We start from the raw sequence: 22,507 nt of genomic DNA, 5'->3' as shown, positions 1-22,507 counted from the left end.
CATCGGTTTTAACAAGGAGACATGGAAGACATTGGGTATGCGTAAAGAGGGAGGCAGACTCAATCTAAAGGCTACGGGATTAATAATCTCAGATATAGCAAATGGGCCAATAAACTTGGGAGCAAATTTTTTACTGGGAACCTTTAAACGAATGTTCTGGGTGGATAGCCATACCCTGTCACCAACTGCAAAACTTGGAGTCATTCTTCTCCTTTTATCGTAGAATTTTTTGGAACGAGTAGTTGCTTGTTTTAAGTTTGTCTTGGTTTGTTCCCAAATATCAGAGAAGTTACGAACCAGAGAGTCCACTGCTGGAACTTCAGAAGATGAGACTTGAGAGAAGGTGGGTAGTCTAGGATGGCAGCCATACAGAACAAAAAAGGGGGAGTTAGAGATGGCCTCATGAAAATGGTTGTTATGGGCGAACTCGGCCCAAGGGAGAAGGTCCACCCAGTTGTCTTGGTTACTAGAGATAAATATTCTTAGAAACTTCTCTAATTTTTGGTTGGTTCTCTCAGTAGCCCCATTGGACTGGGGATGATATGCGGAAGAAAAGTCAAGCTTAATCCCGGATTTATTGCAAAAAGACTGCCAAAATTTTGATATGAATTGTGATCCCCTATCGGAGACAATATGTTGAGGACAGCCATGGAGGCGAAATATTTCTTTAATAAAAATATCGGCTAAGGAGGAGGAAGAAGGAAGGCCTTTGAGAGCAATAAAGTGGGCTGTTTTAGAGAAGCGATCCGTGACCACAAGCACTACAGTACAGGATTTGGAAGGGGGAAGGTCCGTGATAAAATCCATGGAGATCTGTGACCACGGGTAATCAGGAATGGGTAATGGGAGCAAGCATCCATAAGGCTTCTTCCTAGAGGTCTTGTGTTGAGCACATTTGGAAAAAGCAGCAACAAATCTCTTCACATCCTCCAGCAAGGAAGGCCACCAGTAGCTTCGGGACAATAAGTCCCAGGTCTTGCGAATGCCGGCATGCCCAGAGAAGAGTGAGTGATGAGCCCAGTGAAGGAGCCGGGTGCGTAGATGTGGCAAGATGAAGGTTTTGTTTGGAGGACAACCCTTTTTCAGATGTGTAGCTGCCAATACTTGACATGGATTTACAATGAATTTCTTATCTTCCGAGGATTCCATGTCAGCTGGATCAAAAGAGCGAGATAAGGCAGCTTGCCTTCGTATTCTTAGATCCCGAGTGAAAAGTGATGTTGAAATCAAAGCGTGAGAAGAATAAGGACCACCTTGCTTGTCGAGGGTTTAGACATCGAGCAGTGCGTAAGTAAAGCAAATTCTTATGGTCGGTATATATGGTGATAGGGAATTGTGCTCCTTCTAGTAAATGTCTCCATTCGGAGAGAGCCAATTTGATGGCCAGGAGCTCTTTGTCGCCAATCCCATAATTCCTTTCAGCAGGTAAAAAGCGACGGGAAAAGAATCCGCAGGGATGAAGTTTTCCAGAAGGACCTCGCTGTGATAGTACGGCTCCTGTGCCAACAGAAGAGGCATCTACCTCCAGGACAAAAGGACGAGAACAATCTGGCTGTTGAAGAATGGGTGCAGATGAAAAGAGAGACTTTAATAATATAAAGGCTTGGATAGCCTCAAAGGACCAAATACCAGCATCAGCAGATTTGTGGGTCAATGCTGTGATCGGAGCCACGAGAGAGGAGTACCCCTTGATAAATTGACGATAATAGTTGGAGAATCCTAGGAAGCGTTGAGTGGCCTTAAGGCCCGAAGGTTGGGGCCAGTCAAGTATGGCTTTCAATTTTGTGGGATCCATCTGTAGACCGGTGCCCGAAATAATATATCCCAGGAAGGGAATTTGTCTCTGCTCGAAGGTGCATTTCTCCAATTTGCAAAATAACTGATTTTTTCGGATACGAGAGAGGACCTCCAATACATGAGTATGATGAGATGCTAGATCTTGAGAAAAGATGAGAATGTCGTCCAAGTAGATGACTACAGATTGGTACAAGAGGTCTTGAAACAGCTCATTCATAAAGCTCTGAAATATGGCTGGGGCATTGCATAGCCCGAAAGGCATGACCAGATATTCAAAGTGGCCGTCTCGGGTGTTAAACGCCGTCTTCCATTCATCCCCCTCCTTAATGCGTATAAGGTTATACGCTCCTCTGAGGTCAAGTTTAGAAAAGATGGTGGCACCCTTAATCCGGTCAAATAATTCAGAAATCAGTGGCAGTGGATACCGATTTTTAACGGTAATGGCATTCAGGCCTCTGTAATCAATGCAAGGGCGGAGGCCCCCATCTTTCTTTTTTACGAAGAAGAAGCCAGCCCCAGCTGGGGAGGCAGACTTGCGGATGAAGCCCCTGTTTAGATTTTCTTGGATGTACTCCTCCATAGCCTTAGACTCCGGGAGGGAAAGGGGGTAAACACGGCCCCTGGGAATGGGTTTACCAGGTATCAGATCAATGCCACAGTCCCAGATTCTGTGAGGGGGAAGTCTAGTGGCCTCTTGTTGACAAAAAACATCAGAGAAGGTTTGGTATGGCTCAGGCAGGAGAGTCACAGGAAATTCTTGGGTATGTCTGGGACTATTCGGGGGAACCACTCTCTGTAGGCAGCGAGAGAAGCAGGACTGTCCCCAGGACAATATGTGACCAGATTTCCAGTCCAAGGTGGGAGAGTGGACACGAAGCCAAGGAAGTCCTAGGATGACTGGGTTGGTAGATCTCTGTATTACTAGAAAAGAAATCTTCTCCCGATGAAGTGCTCCTATCTGAAGTAGAAGAGGAATAGTGCGTACCAGGATGGACCCCTCAGGGATTCTTCCCCCATCAATGGCCATCAGAGAGATGGGTTGTTCCAAGGCTTGTGTGGGAATAGCGAATTGTTTAACTACTGTGGCAGAAATGAAATTTCCTGCGGCTCCGGAATCTAGAAGAGCCGACTGCGGGAAGGTCTTTTGTCCTAACTGAAGGGAAATGGGAATAGACAGGCGATCATTACTATTGGGAACTGACTGGCACTGAGAAAAGAGGCCCAACGATACAGCTCCAGAACTCGTTAGGCCCTGTCGTTTCCCGAGCGTTTGGGACAAGAACTCAGAAGATGGCCACTCTCTCCACAATATAAACACAACTTGTTCCGAAATCTCCTCTCCCTCTCTTCGGCTGATAGGCGGGTCCTCCCAAGTTGCATGGGCTCTTCAGGGGGAAGAACAGGGGTTTGGAAGTTGGGGGCCAAGCGAATCATACTACGCCGCGACTGTTCCTTCTCGGAATTACGTTCCTTGAAACGCAAATCAATTTTGACACAGAGGGAGATAATGTCGTCTAAAGACGTAGGGAGTTCCTGGGATACCAACTCGTCTTTGATTCGGTTTGAAAGGCCCTGCCAGAATGTAGCTACTAGGGCCTCATCGTTCCAACGAAGTTCAGAGGCCATGGTTCTGAAGTGGACCGCATACTGCCCCACAGACTGGTTTCCCTGGCGGAGACGTAGTAAGCCGGAAGCGGCATTGGACACCCTTCCTGGCTCATCAAATATTTTCTTGAAGGTGGACAAGAAGAGGTTGAAGTTATGTAGAATGGGGTCGTCCCTCTCCCATAAGGGGGAAGCCCATGCTAAGGCTTGACCGGACAATAACGAAATCACATAGGCCACTTTCGTTTTTCCGGAGGGGAAGTTCCCAGGTAGAAGCTCAAATTGTATGTAGCATTGATTTAAAAATCCTCTGCAATTTTTAGGGTCTCCATCGAACTTGGGTGGGTTAGGTAACCGTAGCTGCGAGGAAGAAGCTGCTGCTGCGGCCTGAGGTACAGGGGCCACTGCCGGCCCAGGTGATCCACCAGCCACTAGGGTGTTCTGGACAACATCCAACCGAGTGGATAGACTATTGAGGAATTTTAAAAGTTGCTCTTGGTTAGCTTCTTGCTTATCCATCCTTCCTACTAAATGCTTCAACAGATCTTTAGCTGTGGTATCCATGGTCAGAGCAAACTGTAACAGATTCTGGATACTATATTACTAATCTTGATTAGCACTGGCTTACCTGAGGTGCGGAGTCTAACGATCTCCCCGGTGTTCACCAAGAACCGCCGCAAGGCGGCGTGGGCTTCGCTGCCAGGAGTCGCAGGTCGCGGTCCCCAGGTTCGCCTCAAGATGTAGTACAGCGGAGTGAAGCGGTGGTAGCGGAGTCAACAAGGCAGTTCGGTACACAGGAATGGAGTCAGGCAGAATCAGAAGGCAACTCGGAGTCAACAAGCCAGGTTCGGTACACGGGTCACAAGAATAGGAGAATGGTCAGCAAGCCGGGTCAGTACACAGGGATAGGAGAGCCAGGGAAGTCAAACAGGCAGAGATCAGCACACAGGAGACACTGGAAACAGGAAGACACTGCAATCCACGAAGAGCAGGAGCCAGGAACAGGTAAGTGTTGCTCTGACACTCAGCGAGTGTCAGAGTGAGGTTTTTATACTGAAGGGGATTCAAAATCCCCGCCTCTAGGGTTGTGGTCATGTGACCGCCTCCGGGTGCGGTCACATGGTCCTGAATGCGGAAGTGCGGCTGGACGGAGCGGCGGGGATCAGGTAAGTCCGTGACACTTTCCTCTCCTGTACACAGCGAGATAGCAGTGTAATCCCCTGTAATTATATTTATGCCAACACATACATGTTTTAGCCTGTGAGGGGAGTAGAGTACTGGGTATGTTTTCCCCGAACTCTGATAAGTAACCCAGGTATCCTTTTTATATGAACTTCACCCTCCACCTCCGACACTAAATATGTTTAAAGGTGTCAGTTATTATGCGATCAGTAGCATGCGCCTAATAAAGGTTCAGTAGGTCTCTAGTAAATTTCTATCCTCCTGCACGGTAGCTACCTCGATATATTTTGATTTTATTCTATCTGTATAGATTCTGGCATAATATCTAAATGATCCTGCGGCGCGTATAGACGCTGACACGTGTTTCACTAAACCAAGCTTTGTCAAGGCAACCCGATACAGCCTTCCTACTGGGTATTTAAAACTGAAAGACCGCCCATTAATGACATCATCCCTAGTAACATTGTTATTGTTTATTAAATCAGAATGGTAATATGGTCCAGGAAAGTAGATATAAGGAAACATGTTACTATTAAAATGTCAATATATTGATTGTTTGACCAGTGAGGCCGAGAGGGAAGATATCTGTCTTCATAAACTAATAGATAAGCGGCCACAGCTCTACACTTTATTGTGGGTACCAAAGGATCCACAAATAATAACGTGACACACGGTTTAGTTCACACATCCTAATATTGGTCACTATGGTAGAAGAATTTCTAAATTACCTACCTAATAGAAGTGGACAATAACATAATTGTGGTGTAATTCTTTTGATGAAATAGACATATATCCAGATGACTAAAAAGTTGGGATAATACTTCCAACTATCTCAAACGTGCCAATCAGTATAATGAAACCAGAGGGGAGCACCCCCCCCCCCCATTGAAATTATGCATGGATTATCTATTGAATAGGTCAGTATCCATGTATGTCTTGATAAAATATGTGGTAAGTGTAGAGCTTAATTCGGTCATCAGGTCTGACGTAAATCCACCCCACAAAAATCCCAGAAAAAAAACAGTGAAATGTAGATATGAAGAAATTATAATAAATAGGTGAATATTTTTTGTCCGAGGTGAAGGCAATATTCAGAGAGATCATTTAAGAATCCACTACCAGATATCATATCCTATAGCATTAAATAATTCTAGTGCTGGTTAAAGAATAATTGGAAGCCCCACTAAGGGGGGATAGTGAAGAAAATAAATACATACATTTATTTATCCAGTGAGGATATGTGTCTTATATTATCTACAAGGGTACTAGAAAATAACACAGAAAAAGATGACAACTAATATGTGAGTCATCATTCATGAGTTTCAGACTGTAAAAAACCAAGGTGCTGGGATTATGTATAATTCTACAAATTGAATACACTATGATCCTGTTTTAAGAGATTTGATCCCTATACAAGAACAGTAGTGAAATAGTACTCTCGATCGGCCAACCTAATAATTATTGATAAATCATAAAATGATTGTAGTCATTGAGGCCTCGTGGTGCCAGACTATCCATAAGAAAAATCCTTTTTGATTCTCTTTTCAAGAGTGCTTGGTTAAGGTCTCCCCCTCTTAGACCCAGTTTGATTTGTTCCATGACAAAGGCTTGGAGACCATGTGGGTTGCCCTCATGGCACTTTAAAAAGTGCCTGGCCACTGTAGTCAGTGGTTTGAAATTATTTGCATGCCTTTTGGCACATTGATATTCCCTACATGTTCCAAAATCCTTCTTTTTAGCGGTCTGCCTGTCATGCCCACATAGTGTAAGCCACATGGGAAGGTCAGGCAGTAAATGACGTTCGGGGAGTTACAGTTCAAAAAAACCATCTATCGTCCATGTTTTGTGATAGAGGTCCTTATACTCTTTAGTTTGGGCAATAAATTGAAACGCCCGTCAGTTGCCACATTTATAGAAACCCTTTGGTCTCCTCGAAACTGTGATCTTGGGGGCTAAGTTGCTGTGCACAATACAGTCCCTAAGGTTCCTAGATCTACGCCACATCATGGAAATCCTGTACCCCAAAATCAAAACCAGATCATCATCAGATTTGTGCACTCCCCAATGTTTTTGAAATATATTAATTATTTGTTCCCTCAGAGCAGAAAGTGGCAATCATCCGGTTCTTGGGATCACTGTTCTTAATTTTGGGAGGTGGGTAGATAATGGTCTCTCTATTTCTTTTGTTTACAGAGATTTCGGCCTTTCGGATAATTCCTTTACTATAGCCCCTGATTAATTCTGTTAATGGTATTAACAGTACTCCTTTAAGCTCTTTCGGTATCTTTGGATGTATCCCAACTAGCCCCATTGATTTATCCACTTTCAGTTTTGAGCGTCCTGTTAGGACCTTCTCCTCTATAAAAGTACTTGTATCTATCTAATTTCAAGACTCTCAATATCTCTCTGTAGTCCAATTATTCCTCCTTTTGTTTTTCTCCTTTCACTTATATACCTAAGAAAAGTTTTGCCCCCTTCACCTACTGACTAGAGATGCTCAAGCTCGGGTCCTCGGAAACCGAACACACCCGAACCGAGTACAGAGCCGAGTCGGCTCGATACTTTTGCGCTTTTTCAGATTCCAAAGCGAGGCAAAACGTCATTGTGACATTGTCGGATCTCTGGAGTTTTGGAATCTATAAATACCGCCCTCCACAGCGATCTAGTGCCATTTGAGAGAGGGATACAGACGGGGTAGCATAGAGCGTAGAGCAGTTGGGAAGGCAAAGTTAGAGAATTGAAAGAAGAGGGTGGTAGCAGTGTTAAAGAAAGTAATCAGTGACATTCAGGAGAGCTCCATAGCTCCAGTGTTAAATCTCATTGCAGAAAAATACAAATACTATTACTGATGGCAGGGTTGGTGTAATTCTGCAGTCCAATTCTACTGTGTTTTATAGGTAACACACAGATAGGAGAGCTCCTGTGTTAAATCTCATTGCAAAAAAATTTAAATAATAGTGCATACAGGGTTGAAGTAATACTGCAATCCAATTCTACTGTCTTATATAGGTAACACACAAACAGGAGAGCTGCGTTAGTAATTCTCATTGCATAACAATAAAAATAAATAGTGCTGTCAGGGTTGGTGTAATCCTGCAGTAAAATTCTACAGTGTTATATAGGTAATACAAAAAGGAAAGCTGCATTGCTAATTGTCATTGCTGAACACAAATACTAGTCCTTGCAGGCTTTTCTTCTGAATTTGCACCAAAAAAGTGTAGGGTGTTATATACACCCAAAGACAAGAGCTCCATTGCTAATTGTCATTGCTGAAATACAAATACTAGTCCTTACAGGCTATTCTTCTGAATATACACCAAAAAGTGTAGGGTGTTATCCAAATGGATTCACAGCAGTACACAGAAAAGCAGGAGCAGCAAGCAGCTATTACCACCAGTCCTGATGATAGTAATCCCTGTACGTCATCTGGTAAAGCCTATGTAAAAGTACATTTCTTTTTAAGTCAGGGAAAAAAAACACCTTTTACCGTGGTGAAGAAAAACAGAGCTGTAATCCACGAAAAGTTATCTGCTGAAAAAAAAAATTCCCAACATGCCATTCTACACACGCAGTGGCAAAGAGAGAATGAGGCCTTCACCTTTCTCTATGAGTATGAGATCTAAAATTGTTACTGAGGCATCTTCTTGTAAGGTCACTCGTGACCGAGCAAGACCAAGTAATACGGACTCCAAAAGTGGTGCACAAATACTTTTACGTGTAAAAGCCGAACTGGAAGAAAACAGTAAGGCATTAGAGGAAAATGTATACTCAGAATCAGAAATGACACCAATCTCTGAGGAGAGTCCATCCACGAGTGCTATGTGTAATTGTGATCATTCTGATAGTGTACCCATAAAGAAGGCCCCTTTCAGCATTTCTGCTGATGTGTGCCTGAACAGCCCAAGTGTAGCCGGTGATACACCAATTGAGGATGCCACTTTGGAATTGGAACAGGATGAGGGGATATTTGTGTAGCCGACGAGGGCGCTAGTGAGGATGTTGATGAGGATGATGTTGTTTGTGTAAGTCCTGCACCAGTGGAAGCAATTCTGGCACATGATAAGAAGAGGGTCATTGTCATGCCTGGACATAAGACCAAAAAAAACACTTCTTATGTGTGGAATTTTTGTTACCCAAATCCTGCCAACAGTTGTCCAGCAAGTTGTAGTGTATGTAAAGCCACAGCCAGTCGAGGGAGGGACCTTAACCATCTAAGAACCTCATCCATTTTACGCCATTTGACGCAAGTTCATGGCAAGGTGTTGAGAAAATCAGAAAGTTATGATAAAAAAATAACAACAAGCAGTCCATCATCATCTAGGACCCTTGGCTCACCTACATCCCGACACCTGCAATCTACACCCAGAACACTGTCCTCATCAATATCCTCAGTAGCGATCGGAATTAATCCTGCATCCAAGTTGCTAAGGTTAGATGACTCCACACTATCCTGGATTCCTCAGAAGAATTCTTGAGCGTTAGTCCCACTGCTGCGGGTGTTGCTGCTGCTGGGGTGAATCTTCATCCCAGAAGCAGACCAAGCAGAAGACTACTAGTAGTTTATAACAATTGACTGTTAAATAATCCTTTGCAAGAGGAAGCAAGTATGAATGCTGTCACCCAGTGGCAAAGCTGATCACAGACCCCATGGCGACTATGCTCATATTAGATCTGCATCTAATATCCACTATTAATGCAGCTGGTTTTAGACAGTTACTTGAGGTCTTGTGTCCCTGTTACCAAATTTCATCTCAACATCATTTCAGTAGAAAAGCTATTCCTCACCTCTACCAGAAGGTTCGTAAGAATGTTATTATTGGGCTGCAAAATGCCATTCTACCCACTGTACACTTAACCACAAATATGTGGACAAGCGGAACTGGGCAAATTAAAAATTATATGACTGTGACAGCCCACTAGGTTGGTGATTCGCCTTCACCAGCAGGAACAGCAGCAGCATGTACCCAAGTACGTCACATTTGTCAGAGGCAGGCTACTCTGTGTATCACCGGTTTCACTAATAGGCATACAGCTGACAATCTGTTACAAAAACTAAGGGATGTCATTGCAACACGGCTTATCCTGCTTGGGCTCTCCTCAGGATATGTCATTTCTGATAAGCCACCAATATTGTCAGAGCATTACAACTGGGTGAATTCCATCACATCCCCTGCTTTGCTCAAAAAGTAAACTTGGTGGTGTAGAGCTTTTTTAAAAAATATGACAGGGACGTGCAGGAGATGCTGTCTGTGGCCCATAAAATATATGGACATTTCCGGCATTCGGCAACAGCGTGTAGGAGATTGCAGCAGCTGCAAGAGTAATTTAATTTGCCCTGCCACCAACTAAAGCAAGAGGTGGTGACAAGGTGGACTTCCACCCTGTATATGCTTCTGCGTATGGAGGAACAGCGTAAAGCCATCCATGCTTACTCCACAAGCCATGACATTGGGAAAGGAGGGGGGATGTATTTTAGTCAAGCACAGTGGAGAATACTGTCTGTGTTGTGCAAGGTGCTGAAACCATTTGAAGTAGTCACCTGTGAATTGAGTTCAGACACTGCAAGCTTGAGTCAAGTTATTCCCTTAATTAGACTTTTGGAAAAGCAGCTTGAGAAACTGAAGGAGGAGATTAAACAAAGCAATTCTGCTTTATTCGCTTCGCCAGGATCCAAAAGTTATCAAAATCTTGAAATCGGATCACTACATTTTGGCGACTGTGCTTGTTCCTTGGTTTAAGACCTATGTCTTCTCTTTGTTTCCAACTGACCCAGATCTGAAGAGGTGCAAGGAGCTCCTGGTGAGCAAGATGACAGTTCAAGTGTTATGTGACAGGACGGCGTCTCCTCCTTTAGTTTCTCACTCAACTGCTGCTAGGAAAAAACTTAGCTTTCCCAAGAGACCCAGAGATGATGCAGATGACTCTGCACCAAATTTTGACGTCTGGTCTAAAAGAATTGACCCAAAAACGTGAAACCTCTGCTGTAACTCCACCTGATCCTACTCACAACATTCAAAGGATGGTGGAGGATTATTTTCACGACAGCATAGAAAGACACATCAGACAGTCCCTTTACATACTGTGAGGAAAAAAAGGGAATTTGGAGACCCATGTACCAACTCGCTTTGCACTGCCTAAGCTGCCCACCCTCCAGTGTGTACTCAGAAAGAGTTTTTAGCATAGCCCGCAACCTTGTCAGCGATCGGCGTAGGAGGCTACTTCCTCAAAACGTGAAAAGATGATGCTTATAAAAATGAACTTCAATTTCCACGAGGAATTCCTCCTCATTCTCCTCCAAAAGGGCTGAAAACATTGGGGTTTCATTTCCTCCAGCTTCAGCTGCTTCACAAGTCGCCCCATCTTCTGGAGAATCCCCAGGCCAGATTGCTCCAGATGCTCCGACTACCTTCAAAATAATGCAACACCTATTCTCTACCTTTAAAACAGACATACTCACCGAAATGCGCTCTTCTATTAAAGCCATTCAAGCGGAGGTGGTAGAATTGGGGAACAGGATGGACCATCTGGAGAACAATATGGAGGAGATGGTGGCCTCCCGTAACGAGTTGATAACCTCACATGAACAACTAGAATCTGAGGTGTGTATGTTGAGAGACAAGTTGGCATATGTGGAGGATAGATCTCGTCAGAACAATATTAAGATACGGGGAATCCCAAAACACGTATCCAATGTCGACCTGCTTTCCTTCACTACAGATTTGTCTCGGAACCTCATACCAACAGCCTCCACTCAAGACTTATTTATCGAATACACAGATTCCCCAAAGCTAGGAATGCGTCAGACACTTTGCCCAGAGATACCCTCATATGCATACATTTCTTCCATATCAAGGAGCGCATACTGAGAACAGCAAGGAAAGCGAAAGTTTCAGCCATTCTTCAAAATCTACAGCTATTCCCGGATTTCTTCTAAACTACAGTAGCAAAACGTCGCTCGTTCCAGCCAGTCACAAGAATCCTGAGAGATAACGACATCCCATACAGGTGGGGATTCCCAGTAAAGCTCCTAGTTCACAGGAACAATAAGATGCACGTCTTTCCCATAGTAGAAGAGGGGTCAAAGATCTTGGTGTCTTGGAATCTTCAACCTCCAAAGTTTGACCCTACCCCTAGAGACCAAACCACCAGCGCTTTGAACATGCAAAGGAAACATGGAGTATGGGAAATGACGTTCTCCGTGTCAAGACTAACACTGTTATACCTCGACAAGGCCCGAGTCTGATCCTCTTCTCGGGGACTAGCTCCTTAAGGTTTAGACCTGGAAATTTCCACCAGAACATCACCAGGAAGTCAAGTAAAACTAGATATTATATACTTTTGCTTGTTGGATCAGTTAGTTAAATTTTAAACTAACAAACTCACATGACTATGCTACAAATATATCCTTTTGAACAGTACTCTTTGGGGTAGCTCTCCCTACTATTTCATTATTTGTTTTTTCTCTGTTATGCTCTCTCCCAAGGTTTCAGGGAATACAATTGTCAACTATAGATTGTTCCAGACATCATCCTGATCATCTTGGAGTGTATCACGACTGTATGTACTATAAATGTATTGCTGAACTAGAGGTTGTCAGAACTGGGAGGTGGTTAAGTCTACCCATCCTAACTTAGTTAGAATTATGTTACATGCTTGCTGATGGTTATAGGACTAGAGTGGATTACTTAGTTAGTTAAAACTCATATTGTGCTATTTGGGGAAATGACCGAGAGCTATAATTCAAGTGTTATTAATCCAAGGTTATTGTTACACTGGTTTTCGTATATTTGGTTATGGGTATTTTTGTATGCGGATGGTGGCGCCTCGTCGCCATTGTCATGCACCCCAAGTTAAGTATATTGGTTCCATGCCCTTCCGGCAAAAACTTTGTTTCCCCATCCCGTAGGGGAGTCCTTTTTTCCCCCTCTCCTTTTTCATTCCTCGGTCCCCTCCCCCGTGGAACACAAGACCTGCAACAATGCTCCTCTTTTGTATTTATGGAGAGTGGAGAGCTCTGAACAATATATCTAATACAGTATCTCCATCATTTTCTATGCACTTCCTCAAAACATGGTGACGTTTCTATCTCTTAATGCTAGGGGACTAAACTCCCCAAACAAACACAGAATGGCGCTAACCAACTTCCATAAAAACAAAGCAAACATTGTAGCCCTACAGGAAACACATTTTGCAGCTAGAGCCCCTCCTGTCTTTAGAAATCTTCACTACCCCACATGTTAAACTGCTAATAGACCTCATAAACAATGTGGTGTAGCTTTGCTAGTCAGCTTTAAATGTTCCTTTTCACTGTCCTCAAAAGTAGAAGATAAGATTGGCAAGGATTTGATAGTAATTGGCCAGCTAGAGAGTAAGTGGGTCACCTTAGTGTCCCTACACGCCCCCAACTTGCATCAGATCTCATTCCTGAAGTCCATAATGGCATTAATAGAATTAAACATAGCAGTGTGATAATATTGGGAGATTACAACCTAGTCATAGAACCTAGACTTGACAGATCACTTGTCCCTAGTCCCTCAGCCCCTCTGACCCCTGCCACACCTTTGTTAGCATTTGGGAGACTCCTAGTGGAACATAGTCTTTACGATGTATGGAGGGTAGCTAACCCAAATGAAAGAGACTATACTTATTTTCCCTCAGTCCACAATACATACTCCAGAATAGATCTTATCCTGTCAGACAAATTGTCTCTTCAGAACACACGTAGGGTACAGATCCTCCCCATCTCATGGTCAGATCATGCACCAGTAGTCTGGTCCTGAAAGGCCACAGCCCCCTCCTTTACGCCCATGGTGTCTATCTGCCCCCCTACTTTCTTTCTAGAAGCCAAACTAGCAATTGAGGCCCTTTTATCTTATATACAAACTTATGACCTAAGGAGACCTCTATCTTCACATACTGGTGTGCCCTCAAAGCAGTAGTAAGAGGTACAGCTATCCAGGTCGCTTCCAGGATACGGAGAGCTAGCCTCCACTATCAACTGGAGCTAGATACTAAACTCAAGCTCTTAGAATTGCAACATAAACAGCACCCCACCAGATCCGTTGGCTCAGAGATCTCTTTGATCAAGGCTGAATTACAAAAACTACTCATGGCGCAAAATCTTTTGGCACTGTATAGACTGCGGCAGAAATTTTATGTGGCGGGTAATAGTGAAGGCAGTTTGTTGGCAAGGAAACTGACGGGTCTCCAGGCACGTAACCGGATTAATTCCATTGTAAACCTTAAGGGCACTAAATGTTCCAACCCACGTGACATAGAAGATACCTTGGCATCCTTCTATTCAAGCCTATATAACCTACACCTTGACCCCTCTACCCATCACCTGACTGAGTAGGTTATATCCTCTTTTCTGGAGGGACTGCCTCTTCCCTCAATAGACCCTACGGTAGGAGCGAAATTAAAGGTTTCATAGTCCCAGTAGGAAATTAGTTGAGCTATTAAAAATCTCCCCAAAGACAAGGCGCCTGTGCCAGATAGTTACATTAATAACTTTTTCACCACCTTTCATAAGGAACTATACTAGAGCAACTATTCAATGTTGGTGCAGCAGCAGGGAGTTTCCCAGCTGAAATGTTGGAATCCAATATTATAGTAATCCCAAAACCAGGAAAAGACCCTTCAGAATGTATAAACTATAGACTAATAGCCATGTTAAATTTGGACATAAATCTTTGCGTAGCTTATCGATAACAGGCTCTCCTCTGTTATCCCCAAGCTAATACACCCTTACCGAGTTCGGTTTGTCATGGGCAGACAAGCTCCTGACAATTCCAGGCACTTTTTCCATGTCAACAGTCCAACAAAAGGGAAGATGCATTGATCCTGCTCTCATTAGGCGCTGAAAAAGCGTTAGACAGACTACACTGGTTATATATGACACAGGATCTTGAGAGAATGGGGCTTGCAGGGGAGATTCCGAGAGCCATTTTGGCGCTATATATTAAACCCTCTGCGCAGGTATTTAGCAATGGGTTTCTATCCAATAGTTTCCTCATATACAACGGTACCCGACAGGGGTGTACTCTGTTCACTCTCATATATCTATTAGCAATTAAACCGCTGGCCGCTACAGTAAGCCTTAGTCATGAGTGTGAGGGAGTTGTTGACGGAGGAGTGGCTCATAAACATTGTTTGTTTGCTGATGATATCCTACTTTTTGTTGCCAGCCCAGAGACCTCATTGCCAGCAGTCCATAGAATTTTAGCTCAGTTTAGCAAAGCTTCTCTATACAAACTTAATACATTTAAAACAGAAGCTCTCCCAATTAACAATTCCCTGGAGAGTCTAATGGGTCTTAAGGACAAATACACCTATACTTGGAAATCTACAGAACTCTCTTATCTGGGCATCCAGATAACTCCGCATCTAGATAAAGTATTAGATAGCAATTTCTCCCTTCTGCTGGACCAACTCTTGGCATTAACAACCTCTTGGATGTGCTATGAGGTTTCCTGGTTGGGCAGAATTTCAGCATTCAAAATGATACTCCTCCCAAAGATGATGTTTTTGTTTTGCATGCTCCCTTTTCGGATCCTAGATCGCATTATCAGTAGACTGGTTAAGGTTATGAAAACATATGTGTTGAAGAATAAGCCCCCATGGATGGCTCTCAACCTGAAGAAAATTACAGGGTGGTTTGACTCTCCCTGACCTGGTGAAATACCATGAGGCATGTCTGCTCTCTCAGATGTGTGACTGTTCTGTTCCACGGGGAAGGAAGCAGGCGGTTGACCTAGAGAAGGCTTGCAATTCAGACTTCCCACGGGTGGATCTAATGTGGATTCCCTGGGAATGGAGGCCTTCAGTACACAGCCTGCCCACTCTCACTAGGGATGCACTGATGGTCTGGGACCGACTGTGTAGCGGTCCTGAGAGATTTGCCCACCCTACTCAATTCAAGCGGTTGCCAGATGGATTCCCGATTGAAACCTCTCAGGGTGTGCTTCTAGGGGAAATTTGACTTTGGGTCATATGTTTGAATCAGGCACGCTTTCATCCTTTCTCCACCTGAGTGAACAATATCACCTGCCTAGAGGTGACTTTTACAAATTCCTACAACTTAAACACTTCAGTGAGCCCTTCATGCCTTTATATTTAAAGCGGTAATGTCGGGACACTGTTTAAACAGTGTCCCTGCAGGGTTCCGACATTGCCGTTTTAAATTTAAAGGCATGAAGGGCGCAGTACTGCCGAAGAGCTGGGCAGTCGGAAGGAGGTCCTGTCAGGCTTCTGCTGCCATTGGAGATGTGCACAGTCATTTTTAAGGTAAGTATGTTAATATACCTGTCGTTTTTTTCATTCAATCGTTTTTTTCTTGCAGGTCTGCTGTTTGTCGGGGTTATCGTCATCGCCAACCTGTACCCCACCGTATTAATTCATACCATGAAATCTAGGAAATAAATCCAGATCCAGCATCTCTGTGAGTTGTTTGGGAAGATAGTAAGTCATTATTCTCAGCACTACCCAAACAGGGTAACAGAAACCTGGCAGAAAGACATATTGGTCCATTACACACAGTGAGGTGGTCCGCATAAGTGCAGAATCCCCCCTGCCCAGTTAATCCCTATACAATCTCGACAGATGTTATCAAAGATGTCAGCAAACAAAAATGTCTCTAGCATTGGATAGGGTGATGAATACTTTACCTAAGTTAGGAAAATCCAGGGGTTTAGTGTTTTAAAGACAAGAGGCAGGTGGTATAGATGTATGTCTATCTCGTCACCCATCCAGAAGCAAGTTCAAAAGTAATCTGCCAGGTCTGTTGGCAAATGTATAAAACTAAAATCTAGAGTTGTTTGTTCACATATGCCCCATTTGAGATATTATATTGTCAAATTATACCTGTTTTTCTCGATATGATGCTTTATCCTGTAATGACGAATTGAGTGTGGTAGACATTTGTTTTGTACTTCTAAATATCATTTTAAATGTGTTTTGTTACATTGACTTACATAAGAGATCATTTGACCCTGGTGGTAGGCATATTTCCAATGGTGGAAATGCCCACACTTCAACACCTTTAACATCCTGTCAACACCAAAATGGTGATTGGGTAAATGTCGCAAAATCCATAGTGGCCACACACTGAAAATGTAGACATTGGGCCTGAGTCATTACCTAGCATATCTGCCGATTTTTGTGTGTATCATCTGTGCATTAATTTTGTGCATTCCCACAACCAGACTATATGCCAAGGAACGCAGCCTCATCCAAATCATCTTGGACCACAAAGACCACCATATGATTTCAACTAGGGAAGGGGAGGGAAATGGGTGTTCGCACGTAGTCAATGTACAGTAAGGGCGTTCCCGTACAGCAACGTCTAAAATCAACCTCTGGCAGAAGCAGAAGTAAGCTGTTTTTTTGTTAACTCAAACTGTATATAAGCAAGCCCTTGGCCCAGTATTAAATCTCTTTGACTGTAGACATCGAAACTGAAGCTGGACCTGGGCCTATGGGGCGTATGCGCAATGTATTCGGATATACTTTCCTGTATATTGTTATACCTTCTTATGCATCATCATGGTTTGCTGTAATTCTGTTATCCTTTGCTATTAAATCTCTTTAATGTGCGTTGGAACCACAATAATTGCATTGGACAATATTTATTGATAGCAACACGAAAATAACATAAGAAGAAATCCTCCTGTCGAAGTCAGCAAATTGGATAAAGTCATTTCAATTAATATCGAGCAAACTTGGTTGTCTTTGTCTGAAAATATGCGTAGAGCACGCTACGATGTGGAAGGGCGTACCCAGCCACAACACGTGGTAGTAACAGTTATTACACTTTTACACAACATTCGTACAAACGCACACATATGTTAATAGTACACATTAATTGTAGTTGCAACACATAGTTATTTATGTCAAAATATATTAGTAGTCATGTTTAATATTATAAGATATATGCATGTTAGTAAAACATATGGTTTAGGTTAAAGGAAATGTGTCATGTCTGGTATCATTTTAATCCCCTATTCATCAGCAGTTGTCCGGTTCCTTCGCCGAAGAGATCGCACATTGCATACTCTTGTTAGCCATGTTAGGGAATAAATGTTTAAAGCAATACTGACTATAAAATGCTAATAGACTAGTTGAGACTGGATTCTTGGCAGGAAAGTCGGAGCACATCCCCTGGAGAGATGACCCCCACCTTTGGATATTTTGGTTTGAACTGGCCTACGATCTGCAATATCCTGGACCTTCCTGAAACCTGGACCAATAGAAGCAAGCCACATCATCTGCATTGTTTTACTGTATTTCTGACTGCATATAAGCAGGAGCTCTTCATCTAGTGAGCAGTCTTCTTTGACCACAGACTTCAGACCTGAATGACTGTTCACTGGATCCAGGGTGCCTGTGATAAGTAACTGCTGTATTTATTATTATTTTGCTTGAATTATTCTGCTACCTTTTGAGAATAAATATTTGTGCGTTGGAAACACAAATCGAGATTCGACAATCGTTATTGGATAGTGACAAAACGTGCATAACACTCCATCGATACCAAATTTTCTTATATCTACTAATCAAGTATTCATAAACCATTCATGGGGCAGCACAGTGGCCTAGTGGTTAGCACTTCTGCCTCATAGCACTGGGGTAATGAGTTCAATTCCCAACCATGACCTTATCTGTGTGGAGTTTGTATGTTCTCCCTGTGTTTGCGTGGGTTTCCTCCGGGTGCCCCGGTTTCCTCACACACACCAAAAACATACTGATAGGTTAATTGGCTGATATAAAAATTGACCCTAGTTTCTCCTTCTCTGTCTGTCTCCCTACCTCTCTGTCTCCCTGTCTGTCTGCCTGTGTGTGAGTGTGTGTTTATATTAGGGAATTTAGACTGTAAGTTCCAATGGGGCAGGGACTGATGTGAATGAGTTCTCTGTACAGCGCTGTGGAATTAGTGGTGCTATGTAAATAAATGATGATGATAATTCATGCCCTACAGTATCATTTACAAGATCAAACCAGTCCTTTCTCCAGAGGAATTACAGGTAGAGCACCTTGTACTACCAGTTAGTGGGAGATGAAATTCCCTGCCACTCCAGAATCCAACAACACACGAGATGAGAATGACCTTGGTGGAAGCAGACAAGGTAACAGGGAAGGAGCAAGTTTTCTGATGTGATTGGGGAGAATTCGGAGGACCTTAGCCTGACCTCTCCAGAACAGGTTAGGGCTTAGGAGTTTCCCGACCTCTTTGGATAGGAATTAAGCATGTGTCCTTGATCAGAACAATAGATACATAACTTGTTTTTAATCTATGTTCACGTTCCTCAGGAGTCAATCGACCCAACTCCATGGGTTCCCCCGGAAGAAGAGGATGTTGAAATCTGGGTGCTAATCTAATCGGCACACGATGAGAACACTCCTTTTCAGGAGACCTCTTCCGAAACTTTAGATCGACACGATTACAGAAGGAAGTCAACACATCCAAGGAGGAGGGCAACTCTTGGGAGGCCAGCACGTCTTTGATCCTGTCGGATAACTCTTGTGAGAGGCGGTCACTAGGGTGTCATTATTCCACTAAAGTTCTGAAGATAATGTGCAGAGCTGGATTACGTACTGCGCCACCAAACAAGACCCTTAGCGAAGTCGGAGGCTGCCGGAGTGACCCCACTGGGCTCATCAAATATCTTCCGGAATGTGGCAATAAAAGCAGAGTTATCTCTTAGCAATGGATCATTTCTCTCCCAAAGAGGAGAAGCCCATGCCAGAGCCTGTCCGGTAAGTAAGAATATTATGTATGCCACTTTGGTCTGGTGGGTCGGAAAGTTTTGAGGCTAGAGCTCGAACTAAATAGAGCACTATTTAAGGAAGCCCCAGCAGGACTTGAGGTCTCCATCAAATTTAGCGGGAGAAGACAAGCGCAAACTAGAAGCGACAGAAGCAGCAGGGGGTCCAGGAGCCTGAGGTTCCACAGGTGGATCCGGTACAGGGGGTGGTGCTGCTACCTGCAGGGAATCTACACAGGTGACCAAGGCTTAAAAACACTGTAGTAATTGCCACTGGATAGCATCTTGTTGTTCCATTCGACTGATCAGATGTTGAAGTAAGTCATTTGCCAAAGTAAGTCATTTGCCAAAGGTTCCCTGACAGGGTCGACATGGCCTGTTCTTTGTGTCACGGGTGTCTTGGATGATGATCTGCGGACTGCGGTCTGCAGGATGTTACTATTGGGACAGCGGAGGAGATGATCTGTGGTCTGCATGATGTTACCACTGGGACAGCGGAGGAGATAATCTGCACTCTGCAGGATGTTGCCACTGGAATAGCGGAGGAGATGATTTGTGGACAGCAGGATAATACCACTGGGACAACGGAGGAGATGATCTGCGGACTGCAGGCTAAAACCAATGGGACAGCGGAGGAGATGATCTGCGGATTGCAGGCTAATACCACTGGGACAGTGGAGGAGATGATTTGTGGATTGCAGGCTAATACCACTGGGACAGCGGAGGAGATGATCTGCGGACAGCAGGATATACCACTGGAACAGCGGAGGAGCAGAAAGGCACAGTCTACTCAGGACAGGGAAAAGGACCTAAAGAACAGGCACTGAGGAAAGGAATTAGATGCCTAAAATAGTAGGAGGTATATCAAGGGCAAATGGTTAGGTTTTAAAGAGACATTGGGTCTGCACATGCCGGCCACGGCGGAGAGAGGACGCCCGCAGAGAGGTAAGTGAGCCGGGTCTTGGTTTAGTGATACCGAAGACCCGGAGTATGACACCCCCAGAGAAATCTTCTGAAAATAGGACCCAGCACCCATGTCTCCTCTGTATGGACACCAGAAAACAAACTTACTCAACCACAAACATTGACAACGGACCTACCACCAGCACCGTAAATGTTATTTTATTGACCAATATTTACCCATGGGATGTGCCATTTTGTGTGATTTCTTATGTATTGGTGTATAAAAGCAAGTATAAATTGTACATCTAGCTCATTACTTGATAAATTTTGGTGGTGGGGCCAGTGAAATAAATAAAATATTAAGGAATGCTATTCTCAGCACAGTTGGTGAGAATTAATAGGCAGCACCACTTTATAAGATTATCATACCTGAACAAATTATGAAGGAACAAAAAACACAGTTAATATCAGCATAAAGGAAGGGAATGGAACTAGTTTTTATGGCTAAAGATAACTATTTAGAGGAAATCAAATGGTTACTATCAGACACGATTCAAAACACCCATATAATCACACAAAAAATATCTTTTTGACTTGGCTATTCATTTAGAAGTGAGCCTAAATTGGGGATACTCCCGCAAAAGGAGCATGATTGTTTACATGTACTTTTTTTTTTTAACCAACTCACAAAAATCCATAAAGATCCCTGGTTGCCCCATAGATTCTGGCATAAATTCTATCACATCCAATTTGTTCAGATTTTATCATTATTATTATTATTATTATTAATCTTTATTTATAGAGTGCCACAAGGTATCCGCAGCACTGTACAAATTACAGACAGTGGACCATACAGGTTAGAAACATTCAGAACAATAAACAAAAAATACCAGGACTTCCAAGCTCCAGGGGGCACAATAGGGAGTCAGAGGGGATCAATCGCAAGAGGCAGGACAGAGGAGGAGAGAGGTGAGGAAATCAGGCATGGAGAGCGGGTTAGGTGGATGGCTGGTAGGCTTTGAGGAATAAGTTTTAAGTGCCCGTTTAAAGGTGCACAAATTAGGGGACAGTCAGATGGAGCATAGGAGGTCATTCCAGTGGAGGGGGCTGCCCGGGAGAACTTTGGATTCTGGGGTGGGATGAGGTGACGGTCATTGGCTGATCGCAAGGAACGGGATGGGTTGTGAGTAGAGAGGAGATTGGAGATGTTATGGGCAGTGGAGTTGGAGAGGGTCTTGTAGGTGAGGGTGAGGCGCACGGCAGAGAGGGGAGGCAGAAGAGTAGCGACGGGAGAGGAATATGAGTCTCACAGGCGCGTTAAGCATAGACCTGAGAGAGCAAGGTGTGAGGGGGGGAGACTGGAGAGGTGAAGTTTACAGTAGTCAAGACTGGAAATGATGAGTGCGTAGATAATGCTTTTAGTATCATCCTGAGATAGGAAGGGCCGGAAGCGGGCAATGTTGCGGAGTTGGAGACGACAGGATTGGGCGAGAGATTGAAATTGATTGAGATTGAATATATTGAACATTTACCGAAACTAGTTATGACTCAAAAGAGTTATCTTAGAGACACAACACACATTCTGCAGGTGTTCGAACATATACAATTGAAAGAAACATTTTAGACTTGCAACCTATTAATCATAAATTGGTGTGATCGCACCAACAATTACCTTTGTAATCAATCAAAATTGAAGACTGAACAAGTCAATTTCGTTATTTAACAGCATTAAATTAATTCTGCCCCATAATTACTTTTGGCATGAGGTATAGTATTGCAATCAATCAAAGGTGTAGCTCCTGACGTCCAACTATGCTAATTTGCTCATATCAAACTGGGAGAATGAAAAGATCTGGAGTAATCTGGAAAACATAAATTGCTGACACAGATACATCAATGATGCTTTCTTTATCTAGGATTGATGTTAGGTGAGATCGAATGAATTACTAAACTACAACTACTACATAAATGTGGAGATTCACCTGCTATGTAAGTAAGGGTATTCTGATATTCTTTGATCTGGAAATTTAAATCCAAAATAATACCATAAAAATTAGAACTCATACACTGATTAATTGCAACAATTTTTTAATTTCAATGCAATTGCACAATCCACACTACCGTCACACTGCAGGATGAAACCCTGAAAGAACGGTCCTATGGAAAAATGACAAAAGTTTTGAAGGCCTTCAATATTCTGTAAACAAAGGACAGGAAGGAATTGCTTTGTATAAACAAAACAGACCACCTTAAGAAGT

Source organism: Mixophyes fleayi, chromosome 3 (genome assembly GCF_038048845.1).
Source record: "Mixophyes fleayi isolate aMixFle1 chromosome 3, aMixFle1.hap1, whole genome shotgun sequence".
Taxonomy (NCBI): Eukaryota; Metazoa; Chordata; class Amphibia; order Anura; family Limnodynastidae; genus Mixophyes; species Mixophyes fleayi.
Note: the sequence above shows the minus strand (reverse complement) of the source record.